Source organism: Chrysemys picta, chromosome 17 (assembly GCF_011386835.1).
Source record: "Chrysemys picta bellii isolate R12L10 chromosome 17, ASM1138683v2, whole genome shotgun sequence".
NCBI classification, from domain to species: Eukaryota; Metazoa; Chordata; order Testudines; family Emydidae; genus Chrysemys; species Chrysemys picta.
The window spans coordinates 3,665,796-3,678,080 of NC_088807.1; the positions used below are offsets into that span (position 1 = coordinate 3,665,796).

At 56.7% G+C, this 12,285-nt stretch overlaps 1 protein-coding gene across 5 annotated transcripts in view; it reads right to left on the reverse strand.

Annotated features, from left to right (window-relative positions):
- The window catches only part of LOC101943385 (leucine-rich repeat and fibronectin type III domain-containing protein 1), a 51,195-nt gene that overhangs the window by 19,306 nt on the left and 19,604 nt on the right, over positions 1 to 12,285 (reverse strand). The gene's annotated exons all lie outside the window — the stretch shown is intronic.

Below are 12,285 nucleotides of genomic sequence, written 5' to 3' on the forward strand. Positions count from 1 at the left end.
TGGATTTAATATCCTAATCCTTATTTAGTTTCCCGTCTCCCTTCCCGCCAGAGCCGCCGGCTCCAGGGCCCTCGGTCAAGCCGATGCGGCTAATGCACCTTTTATTCAATTTCGGCGATAAGGCGACGCGATCGTGGGAGGGCGAAGGGGGGGGGCTGGCAGAGAGGGGGATCAAATGGGTTGGTTTTTTTCCCTCCTGTTGTCACCGATTCGCTCGCTCTCGCTGGCATGAGACGCTCCTGATCTGCCTCATTCCCAGCAAGGCCCTTTTAGGCCAAAGCCTCTGACCGCCAACCGGCCAGGGAGGGGTGTCAGAGCCCTGCCCCCCCGATCCCGCCTGGGGTCAGCACTGGGATGTCACGGGTTAACCCCCCACCCCGAGCCCCTCTCTCGATGGATGGAGAGTGGGCCTGGGGAGAAGGGGGCGGCTGTGGTTGCGGGGGTGGCTGGGGGAAGACCGCAGGCCAGAAGGGGAAGGAGGTGGCTACATTCGGGGACCCGGCTGGGAGCCTGGCCCCGGCGAAGGGAGTTCACCCCCTGGCCCCGGCGAAGGGAGTTCACCCCCTGCCCGTCAGACTGGGAGGGCAGGAGCAGCCGATTTCAGTGGGGAGAGAGCAAAGCGTGACTGGCCCGGGGAAGACAGCGCCCACCTCTGGTGCGAGGCGGCGGCACTGGGAGGGACGGAGCCGTTACCCAGCGGGTTCAGGCTGGAAGGGAAGGGGCACAGGGGCTAGGAAGGGCTTGAGATGAACCAAAAGCGACAGGATCAGGACCGACCCTGTGAGCTCCCTGGCATCCAGCCTGCCCTGCCCTGGGTCCCCCAGGGGCTCCCTGACACCCGGGGCTATGCCGCACTGGCCTGATATCAAATTCAGAGCTGGGACTGAGGGGTTCAGAGGGTGGGAGGGGGCTCAGGGCTGGGGCAGGGGGTTGGGGCACAGGGGGAAGTGAGGGCTCAGGCTGGGGGTGTGGGCACTGGGATGAGAGATTTTGGGGTACAGGAGGGGCTCTGGGATGGGACTGAGGGGTTCGGAGGGTGGGAGGGGGTTCAGGGATGGGGCAGGGGGATGCGAGCGCATGGGGGTCTCAGGGTACAGGCTCTGGGCAGCGCTTACCTCAAACAGCTCCCAGAAACAGCCGGCACATCCCCCCCCTCCGGTTCCTATGCGGAGGCGCGGCCAGGCGGCTCTGCGAGCTGCCCCGTCCACAGGTGCCGCCCCCACAGCTCTCATTGGCCACGGTTCCCGGCCAATGGGAGCTGCAGAGGCGGCGCTTGGTGCGGGAGCAGCGTGCGGAGCCCCCTGGCTGCCCCTACGCGTAGGATCCGGAGGGGGGACGTGCCGGCTGCTTCAGGGAGCTGCGCAGAGACTAATAGGGAGCCTGCCAGCCCCGCTGCATGGCACTGCCAACCAGACATTCACTGACCGGAGCCACCAGGATCCCTGTTCGACTGGGTCGCCCTCGCCCAGCCCCAGTTCTGAGAGCGGGGCACTGCCCGCGGGGGTCCCCGCTCCCCTGCCACCAGGAAGAGGGGCTCAGCAACCCCACGAAACAGGCCGGGTGCCAGGCTGCCGAGCACAATCCTCCCCCCCCCCCCCGCAGGCCCAGATCCCCCCCCCCGGCACACACCCCAGCCCTCGTCACCACTTCTCTCCTTTCCCTCCCCTCCTTCCCCATCCTCGTCCCAACCTCCCTTCCCTTCCCTTCCATCCCATCCCTCTCTTCCACCCCCAACCACTTTGCCTCCACCCCCATCTCCCTAGTCACTATCCTGCCCCTCCCCCCGGCACCGTTTTGAGGCCCCCCATTCCTCCGGGACAGGGGCTCTCTCCTCCTGCTGGGATGGGAGGCCCAGAGCCACCAGCATCGAAGAACAAGCCGGGCCCAGTGGGTGAGATCCCAGCCCTGGGTGATGACCCCTTGAGCCCTGCTCTCCCCCCCCACATGGGCTGCCCCCTCTTCCTTTCCCCGCTGTTTCCGAGCGGGTGGGGGGGACGGGACACACAGCCGTGTTGGGAATAGCGCAGCGGGACCCGGCTCTGCCTGACATGCTTTGACTCGAAATCAGCGCTTGATAAAAGTGAGATTGCTTGTCGACAAACAGAGCCGCCAGCTGCCGGAGCAGCAGCCCCCCCGCGCCGTGCACAGCCTGCTAATAACGCCGCCCCCGCAGCCAGCCACCCAGGTGGCCGCACTGGGGGAAGGGAGGCCGGCTGGCTCCGAAGCCTGGATCGCACGGCCCTGGCTAAGGAACCAGCAGTATGCCCAGGGAACAGGGTGGGGGCGCTCTCCCCTGGTAGGGAGGTCTGCCCCCAATGCCTCAGCGTGGCACTAGGGGGCGCTATGCTGCAGGGAGCAGGGGGGCTCAGTATGGGGGCGCTCTCCCCCACCGAACCAGCCAGGCAGCAGCGCGAGGGAGACACTCCCCACAAGTCCCGCACAGAACCCGTCGCCCACACGCGACGATCCACCCATCCTTCCGCCGCGTCCCCATCCTCCTGCAGTAGCTTCCTCGCCATCCGCTGCAGGAGCTGTCTGTCTTTTGACCCTCTCCCCGATCGCCACAGCAACTCAGCTCCCGCACTGAACTGCAGACGGACGGGCATCGGCTGGGAATCCGGCCCTGAGAGTAACACGTTCCCACCGCTGTCATCCGAGGGGGACCATTTCGCACCAGTTTGCCCAGGTGGAAATGATGGACAATCTTACCTTCATTATGTGACTCTTTGCCAGCTCCCCCTAGAATAACCGGGGACCCCTGTATTTAAGTTGCCGAATTCTTTCCATCAAAAAGGAGGCCTGGGACCCTAAGCCCTCATCGCTTGCAGCAGGCCTATGAAATGAGGCAGGGAGAAAACCCTTGGGCCAGGAAAGTGCCTTTTCTTTGTTGCAGCCACTTCCGTTCAAGTTTAGCTGAAGCCATCACAAATCCCCCTTTCTCTTCCATCACTTGCATTGCTAAGGGAAGTGGTGGCAGCCTATCCGAAGCCGTAGGTCTCCAACCACTTTGCAAAGGAGGCATTATCAGAGGGGGGAAACTGAGGCACGGGGTGGGGGCAGTGCTGACATGCCAGTCGCAGAACTGGGATTTGAACTCGGGTCGCCTGAGTCCTAGTTCAGGGCTTTCACCACTAAGGCCCCCCCCACCCCAACAAAATAATACTTGACAAATTAACAACGGACCAGGAACGTTCTGAAGCCGGGCTGACAACACCAAAGCAGCAGCAGCAGCCGCTGTGCTGGGATTGCACGGGAATCGGCAGAGCAATGGTGGGGGAATAAGGGGTGGGGAGAGGTGGGCTGACTTCCCCCTGTATTCCCACCCCACGCCCAGCCCCTCACTTTGGCCTCTCCCAACCACCCACGGAGCCAGCATAAGGTTGCCAACTTGGTAATATTTAAAAACAGGACACTGTCCTGCCCCGCCTCCTCCCCCTGAGACCCCACCACTATCCCGCCTCTTCCCCCCGAGGCCCCACCCCTGTCCACTCCTCTTCCCCCTTCCCCTTTGTCACTTGCTGCTTTTCCCCTCCCACTCCCCCACCCGCCTGCAGAGCCGGGGTGGGAGCTGCAGCCACTTGAAGCAGGTAAGAGGCAGCCCTGGCTGAGTAGGGGCTGTCACAGGTGATGACTTGGTGCCTTCCCCACCTGCAGTAACCTGACATTGTGTGTCCAGTCAGTAGATCTGACCGAACACGGTCAGGTCCCCTTTTCGACCAGACTTTCCGGTCGAAAACCAGGCACCTGGCCACCCTAAAAGCTAGTTCTGTAGCCCAAGGTGCAAAAAGCCTGTTACTTAAGAGTGAAGGTTGAGACCGCAAGTCCTGCAAAGGGTGCACAAGCCACCTTATTTTTACCTTTCACAAACAAAAAAGGTAGGAAATGCAATGCAAAAAACTCCGTTCAAACGGTATTTAGTGTGCAAGGTCCAGCGTTTGCAATGCCAGTGCGTGCACATGGGAATCTCACCTTTGGTTTTCTCCGGGCCCTGCCTCATTGCTGGTCGGGAACAGAACTGCACAAGCAATCACAGAGTTAGCATTTCCCATCTTTCTCCCAGGCCTCAACTTTGCAACCAACATAACGTTCTTTTAACCACAGGGGCTTTTTTGCGTGTGTCTGTAATTATTTATTCATTCCTCTGAATCATATAATGATGCGCCTGGAAACGCTGTCTGCCTGATGCCCTTCCACTGAGATCATGAAGGAACCACAGGGCTGACCTGAACCGCGATTGTCTAAGAACTGATATTAGCGTCTGAGGCCGGCTATTTTCGTATTAAAGATAATTATACCACTGCGTGGCATTTGCCCCTTTTCTCAGCGCTTGATCTGATCTCCTCCCTCTTGACCGGGGTTGCAAAGGGTGTAGAGGCTGGTGTAAACCTGCCTGGATGTCAGTAGAGTGATGCCAGTTTACGCTGGTGAGGATCTGGCCCCATCCGACGCTTTTTGCCACGCAGGGAGCAGCCCTGCTGTGAAATGAGCACAGAACATCAACTTTTCACCCCTAACAAACCCAGCAGGCCAGCCTGGATTCAAACCAGCGCCCTGGAGGGCCAGCCCCTGAAACACAACAGCTGCAAGGGGGCCCAAGTTCAAGCCATCCAGCCTCCTTTCCTTCCCCTGTCGCATCCAGCCACCTCCCTGCCCGGGGAGTCAAGGGGCGTGCCCGTGGGGGTGACGCGGACGCACGCAGTCCTAGTGAATTATCTTCCCCATTTCAACAGTTCCTTTCGGGCACGGCTTAATTAACCCATATGTCATCCACCTCAGGCTGCTTCCAATTAGGTTAGCGGAGGCAGCGAGACGTTGGCTGGCTTCTGGAGCCGGTGCGGGCAGCCGGGGAGGAAGGGCGAAGACCCGTGCCATTTCTTTCGGGATGGGTTTATATTCCCGTTACCCGGGCAGGCCTGCCACCACGTGGCCCGGTCCTTGGTGCAACCGCCGGGCCAAATGCCAACGCGGCGGAGCCCCCTGGAGCTCTCTGGTTGTCCGGACGCCCGCGCTCTGCCACATGCCACCTGGCGCATCGATGCCGGATAGGGTGGCCAATTTGGTAATATTTAAAAAACAGACACTCCAGCATGAGTGCCGGAACCTCCCCTTCCCCCCAAGGCCCCACCTCTTCCCCTGAGTCCCCAGCCATCCGCTCCTTACGCCCCCCCTCACTAGTTGCTTTTTCCCTCCCATCCCGCCGCCCTTCAGTCACGAGGGACTTGCTTGTGGAGCTGGGGCTGGGAGCTGCCTAATGAAGGTAGGAGGCGGCCACAGCTGAGTAGGGGCTAGCGCAGGTGATGACCTGGTGCCTCCCCCGCTGACAGTAACTGGACTTTGGGTGTCCAGTCAGTAGATCTGACCGGACACAATCAGGTCCCCTTTATGACCGGACTTTCCGGTTGAAAACTGTGCATCTGGCCACCCTAATGCCAGCAGTCGTAGTGGACCATAAGCTAAATATGCATCAACAGGGTGACACTGTTGCAAAAAAAGCGAATATCATTCTGGGCTGTATTAGCAGGAGTATTGTGAGCAAGACACGAGAGGTCATTCTTCCGCTCTACTCCGCACTGATTAGGCCTCAGCTGGAGGATTGTGTCCAGTTCTGGGCGCTGCATTTCAGGGAGGATGTGGACAAATTGGAGAAAGTCCAGAGAAGAACAAGAAAAATGATTAACGGTCTAGAAAACATGAGCTATGGGGGAAAGTAAAAAAATTGGGTTTGTTTAATCTGGAGAAGAGAAGACTGAGAGGGGACGTGATAACAGTTTTCAACTACGTAAAAGGTTGTTACAAGGAGGAGGGAGAAAAATTGTTCTCCTTAACCTCTGAGGATGGGACAAGAAGCAATGGGCTTAAACTGCAGCAAGGGAGGTTTAGGTTGGACATTAGGAAAAACTTCCTAACTGTCAGGGTGGTTAAGGACTGGAATAAGTTGCCTAAGGACGTTGTGGAATCTCCATTGTTGGAGATTTTTAAGAGCAGGTTAGATAAACACCTGTCAGGGCTGGTCGTGGTAACACTTAGTCCTGCCAGGAGTGCAGGGGACTGGACTAGATACCTCTCAAGGTCCCTTCCAGTCCTATGATTTTAAGTACCACCCTGTGGAAGGCTGGACTGACAACTCCCCTTGTGGTTGTGCCCGGCCCTGTTTAAGCAGAGAACCCTGTGGGTGGAGTCACAGCCCCTCTTAGCAATCCTGGAAGCTAGGTGTTGTGTTCCCAGCAGATACCCAGAGAAGTTAGATAAAAACACACAACACTTTTGTGGGAAGGTTGCAACTTAACACGACTTTATTTCTCACAATCCAGACCCTTAACAGGCAAGAACCCCAAAACAGAGCGAGACAAAGCAGGCTGCTCACTAAGGCAGAGGGGCGTAATTCACTCCACCTTGCTGTAGGTGGCTCACGGCAGATTGAATCTGATCACACACTTCCCTACAAAGCCCTCTAGCTTGCCAGCAGGATCCGGAAAACCCCTTCACTCCTGTAATGACAGCTTGCAATTCCAACACAGTCCTCGATACACCACACTAGACACACACAGCTCTTCCCTCCCTAGTATGTCAACCTACGTGGCTGTTCTCGGAGCTACCTACCCACCTTAGGTTTTTCTGAGTCTACTACTGTAATATCTAAGTGCCTCACAAGCTTTTAAAGTATTTATCCCCAGAACACCCCCTGGGAGGTCAGGCAGGGGCCCAATTCAGGCAATAATCCCCATTTCAGAGGCCCGGCTCCTCAAAGGTATTTCAAAGGAATCAGTCCCATGGGGAGGAGAGGCCCAGCTCTCTTTTGAGGGATCCTGGTCGAAGTGTAAGGATTGGTGGGACTCGAACGCAGGACAGCCAACCCCACCCTGCTCCCCGCCCTCCTCAGAGGCGGCACACCACAGGAAGTTCTGCCTCGAGTGATCTGACGGACACTTGTATTGGCAATCCACGATCGGCTCCTGGATCCTATATAAGGGGCCTACCAGGAAGCGTTCAGGTAGCAATGGGGGGAGTCTTCAGCTAGCTGCTGTGATCACCCTGCTTCTGAGCTCCCGGCATTGACGTCAGCTCTGACTAGGAACCTGATTCCCAATTGACTCCCGGGCCCCCCCCAACACTGACCTGGTACCTGGTATCACACCCCCAGCGTCGGTTCCCGGATCCCCAAGCTCCTGCCACTAGTCCTGCCTGCCTTCACCCGGGATCCTGACAGGGAGGGCAACAGAGCAGGGATTCAAACCCGAGGTGCCCAACTGGCGCCCTCACCACTAGGCCGTCCTTCCCCCAGCTCCTTCTGGCTCCGGACCGATCAGGACATCCCAGGTCTGGCTGCAGAGAACGGCCCTCGCTTCTCCCAAGCGTGCAGCCTCGGCTCCCCTCTCTCCGCCCAGGTGAGCCCCAGGCCGGAGCGACTCACAGGGCTGGCATCATAGGCGGGCGCTCTCCGCACACCTCCAATCGCTTCCAGGGCCGCTCGACTCGCAAGGCGGGGGGACGGCTCGGCCGGCACAGAGGGCAGGCGGGAGCAGAGCGGAGTCCTGCGCACATGGGGTGACCCAGAGGGCTGGGCTTCAGGATGCCTGGGTTCCAGTCCTGGCGCTGCCGGGTGACTTGGGGCAAATCATTGCCCTGCTCTGTGCCTCGGTTTCTCCTCCTGTCCCCTGTCTCCGTAGACTGTGAGCTCTCTGGCCCAGGGCCTGTGCTGCATCCGGCCTGTCGGGGGGCCACTCCCTGAGCCAGGCAGGGCCCTCTAAGTGCTGCTAGCTAATAATAATAATCCACCAAAAGGAGCAGGAACCACTCAGTATGGTCCCATGCAATAGGCCCAACACACCCATTTTAAGGGATTCACCCATTCACCACACTAGTCTCAGAACATCCTGGCCCCTGCCCCTGTCCTTGTTTAACTGGTCACTGCTTTGATCTCTTGGCCACACTCAGAATGGAAAGGAGTGGGTGGGTGGGTGGGGGAAGGAGAGCTGGGGGGGTCAGGAGCATTATCCCTATTTGACAGATGGGGAAACTGAGGCACCGAGAGAGGTGACTGGTCCAAGGTCACCCAGCAGGCAGAGCTGAGACTAAAAGTCCTAGCCCACGAGGCCACGCCGCCTCCCCCCGCCAGCTCTCCCAGGGTGGGAGCAAGAATGCGAAGACTTGCGTTAAACTGTCCCTCGCTCATGGCTCTCTGGAGATGCCCCGAGGCCGTGGCTGAGTGGACACATTGGTGGGGGCTGATTAGTGAGCGCTGATTCGCCCGTGGGCGGACTGGTTAGCCACGCTGATTGGTGAGCACCGCGTGCCGTCCTGCACACCAGCGCAAACTGGGCGTGTGACACGACTGGATCCGAATGGGAGCACGTCACACCCACGCTGGGCTGGTGTACGTGAGCGCACGGGGCCCCCATGCGATGCACATGCCGGGGGTCTTCATTCGCAGCTCAGTCACACTAGATTTGCACCGATATGTCGGCAGTGGAGCGACTCCTGATCTACACCAGCAGAGAAACAGTGAAACCACCCCTCAGAATCCCCCCGTCTCTCTTCCTCTTCTCCTGGGAGCACACCCCTTACTCAGCCCTCAACTGCCGAAAGGCACTGGGACCCGAGCCCCAGCTGGTGAAAACGGGGGCGGCTCCCATGGAAGGCATTGCTGATCTACACCAGCTGAAGGCCGGACCCACACACTCACGGTAAGAGCCTTTCATGACATCCTGCATCTGGAAACCAGGCAAAGACTATCCAAGCAGTGACCTTATGTCGCCGTGAATAGGAGATGTCTTAAAATTATCCATCCATCCCACCGCACACCCATCTACCTATCTTATCCCCATTCCTCTATCCATCCCTACACACACCCCTCTATCCATCCATCCATCCATCCTCACACGCACCCCTCTATCCGTCCATCCATCCCCACGCACACCCATCTATCCATCCATCCATCCTCACACGCACCCCTCTATCCATCCATCCATCCATCCATCCATCCATCCATCCTCACACGCACCCATCTATCCGTCCATCCATCCCCATGCACACCCATCTATCCATCTTATCCCCATTCCTCTATCCATCCCTACACACACCCCTCTATCCATCCATCCATCCATCCATCCATCCATCCATCCATCCATCCATCCCCACGCACACCCATCTATCCATCTTATCCCCATTCCTCTATCCATCCCTACACACATCCCTCTATCCATCCATCCATCCTCACACGCACCCCTCTATCCATCCATCCATCCCCACGCACACCCATCTATCCATCTTATCCCCATTCCTCTATCCATCCCTACACACATCCCTCTATCCATCCATCCATCCTCACACGCACCCCTCTATCCGTCCATCCATCCCCACGCACACCCATCTATCCATCTTATCCCCATTCCTCTATCCATCCCTACACACACCCCTCTATCCATCCATCCATCCTCACACGCACCCCTCTATCCGTCCATCCATCCCCACGCACACCCATCTATCCATCTTATCCCCATTCCTCTATCCATCCCTACACACACCCCTCTATCCATCCATCCATCCTCACACGCACCCCTCTATCCGTCCATCCATCCCCACGCACACCCATCTATCTATCTTATCCCCATTCCTCTATCCATCCCTACACACACCCCTCTATCCATCCATCCATCCATCCTCACACGCACCCCTCTATCCGTCCATCCATCCCCATGCACACCCATCTATCCATCTTATCCCCATTCCTCTATCCATCCCTACACACACCCCTCTATCCATCCATCCATCCTCACATGCACCCCACTATCCATCCATCCATCCATCCCCACGCACACCCATCTATCCATCTTATCCCCATTCCTCTATCCATCCCTACACACACCCCTCTATCCATCCATCCATCCTCACACGCACCCCTCTATCCATCCATCCATCCATCCCCATGCACACCCATCTATCTTATCCCCATACACATTTCTCTATCCATCCACCCATCCATCCCTATACACACCCCTCCATCCATCCACCCATCCATCCTCACACACCCCTCTATCCATCCATCCATCCCCACGCACACCCATCTATCCATCTTATCCCCATTCCTCTATCCATCCCTACACACACCCCTCTATCCATCCATCCATCCTCACACGCACCCCTCTATCCATCCATCCATCCCCACGCATAACCATCTATACATCTTATCCCCATTCCTCTATCCATCCTCACACACATCCCTCTATCCATCCACCCATCCATTCCCATACACACCCCTCCATCCATCCATCCATCCATCCATCCATCCTCACACACACCCCTCAATCCATCCATCCATCCATCCCCATGCAAGTCCATCTATCTATCTTATCCCCATACACATTCCTCTATCCACCCCCACACACACCCCTCTATCCATCTAGCCATCCATCCATCCCCATACACACCCCTCTATCCATCCATCCATCCCCATGCAAGTCCATCTATCTATCTTATCCCCATACACATTCCTCTATCCATCCCCACACACACCCCTCTATCCATCTATCCATCCATCCTCACACACACCCCTCTATCCATCCATCCCCACACACACTCCTCTATCCATCCATCAATCCTCACACACCCCTCTATCCACCCATCCATCCCCATACACACCCTTCTATCCATCCATCTCCACGCACTCCCATCTATCTATCTTATCCCCATACACATTCCTCTATCCATCCACCCATCCATCCCTATACACACCCCTCCATCCATCCACCCATCCATCCTCACACACCCCTCTATCCATCCATCCATCCCCATGCACGCCCATCTATCTTATCCCCATACACATTTCTCTATCCATCCCCATACACACCCCTCTATCCATCCATCCATCCCCACACTCACCCCTCCATCCATCCCCCCCCCACCTCTATCCATCCCTCCATCCCCCCCACACCCCTCCATCCCTCCCCCCCCCCACACCTCTATCCATCCCTCCATCCCCACACCGCCCCCTCCATCCCTACACCTCTAGCCGTCCCTCCATCCATCCATCCCCACACACACCCCTCCATCCATCCCCCCACACCTCTATCCATCCCTCCATCCATCCATCCCCATACACACCCCTCTATCCATCTGTTGATCCTCAAACACCCCTCTATCCATCCATCCATCCCCATACACACCCCTCTATCCATCCATCCCCATACACACCCCTTCATCTACATACACACCCCTCCATCCACCCATCCAGCCTCACACGCAGCTCTATCCATCTGTCCATCCCCTCACAGACCCCTCTATCCATCCACCCATCCCTCCCCATATGCACCCCTCCATCCCTCCCTCCCTCCCCATATATACCCCTCCATCCCTCCACATACACAGCCCTCCATCCATCCCTCCCCATACACACCTCAAGCCATCTGTCCATCCCCATACACACCCATCTACCTATCTCCATTCACATACCTCTATCCATCCATCTATCGATTTATCTATTTCTTTCAGGAACTCAAAGAAACTCAACCCAAAACCAAGTGACCCAACAAGCCAGGAAAATACTCACGAAAATGAAAATCTACCCAAATGGTATTAATGATGACGTCGTCATAATAAATAATGATTCATAATAAATAATAATTGGACAAAGGTTAAACCTCTGGAAAACAAACTCGACTCACTTTGCGTCTTTGTATAAACACAATTTTTTTAAAGGGCAGCATGAGGCAGGAATCCAATTAAAAATAAATAATAAAAAAACTCACCGAGCAGGAAAAGGGAATTTTAATGAGCTGATGTTTTAATATAAACAAGGTTTGACAAACAGAAATACCAAAACAAGCAGAGAAATGGGAGGGACGGGGATGATGGGGGGAGGGGAGGCTAAAACAGCACCATCTGACCTCACTGCCTTCACCCCCCCCATCGCATACTGTACCCCACTTCCAAAGCCTTTGTCTGTAATTAAATATTAGCATTCAGCAAATAAGTGTGGGTCGAGCCAGGGGGAGGGGCGTGGAATCAGGACTCCTGGGTTCTATTCCTGGCTCTGGGAAAAAGCATTTGTCTAGTGGTCTGAGCAAAGAATTAGGGCTCAGGACACCTGGGTTCTATACCAGCGCTGGAAGGACCCAGTGTCTAGTAATGGGTAAGGGATTGGGAGTCAGGACTCCTGGGTTCCATTCCCGGCTCTGGAAGAGGAGCGGGGTCTAGTGGTTAGAGCAGGGCAGCCTGGGGACCAGGAATCCTGGGTTCGCTCCCCAGATCTGGGCAGGAAGTGGGGCCTGGTGGTTAGAGCAGGGGCCG